Here is a 900-nt window from a genome sequence, read left to right as displayed (position 1 = left end):
GTGCTTTTTCCCTTATGCTCAGTTCTTCCTCAGTATTAGATAAATCTAAATTTATGCCTATAAAACGCCTATTATCCTGGAAAAAATAATAAAAGTAGATATGGTTAGTTATAAAATAAACTCAATTTGTAAAGAGAAATTTTGCAACAACATAACTTACTGTTGTATCATTGCTAAGCACTTCACATATATCTCTTGCATCGACTAAAAGATAATGTTCCCTAAGGCCATGCTGAACAAATTGCTTACGTGAAGTTTCTATTCCAAATTGATGTAGCAAACGATGCATCCGTATCATTCCGTATTCAATATATATGAGAGATCTTTCAGCTAAGACGTCAAGACCTTGCCTCACATCCGAGAACTTCTTTGCAAAAATCGCTTCCACTTTATGTTGATCTACGTCGTTGAAAAAGCAAGATATATAAAGAAATAAATATTTATATTCATCATTATCTAAGGCAGCATAACTGAACATTATAATGCTCTTTATTTCTCCATTTAGGTTGGTCTTTAACATTGGTAGTGTCCTCTCCCACTCTAACTTGGGCCTTCCTTTCAAAGTGGAGCCTAGAATCTTCAAACCCAAAGGGAGTTCACCAGCAAGGCATGCAACTTTCCTAGCAAGCTCATCAAAGCCATCATCTGGGTGCTTGTGTCCAAAGGCATGCATACAAAAGATTTGAAAAGCCTTATCACTTGTTGGAAACTTCACTGCGTAAAAATGATTGATCTTAAGAGCTTTAAGAACTCTTAGATCTTCTGTTATAATAATAATCCGACTTCCAGGACCAAACCATCGGGTTTCCTCCGCCAAGGCATTTACTTGTCCTATCTTATCTACTTCATCAAGAACGAGAAACACCTTCTTTTCTTTCAACCATTCTTGGGCCATTCCTA

General features: G+C 36.3%; 1 pseudogene; it reads right to left on the bottom strand.

The window, feature by feature from the left end:
- LOC17887526 overlaps positions 1–900 on the bottom strand; it is a 14,557-nt pseudogene that overhangs the window by 12,298 nt on the left and 1,359 nt on the right.

Source organism: Capsella rubella, unplaced genomic scaffold, assembly GCF_000375325.1.
Source record: "Capsella rubella cultivar Monte Gargano unplaced genomic scaffold, Caprub1_0 scaffold_5, whole genome shotgun sequence".
In the NCBI taxonomy this organism is placed as follows: Eukaryota; Viridiplantae; Streptophyta; class Magnoliopsida; order Brassicales; family Brassicaceae; genus Capsella; species Capsella rubella.
Note: the sequence above shows the minus strand (reverse complement) of the source record. Positions and strands in the feature narration are given on the sequence as shown.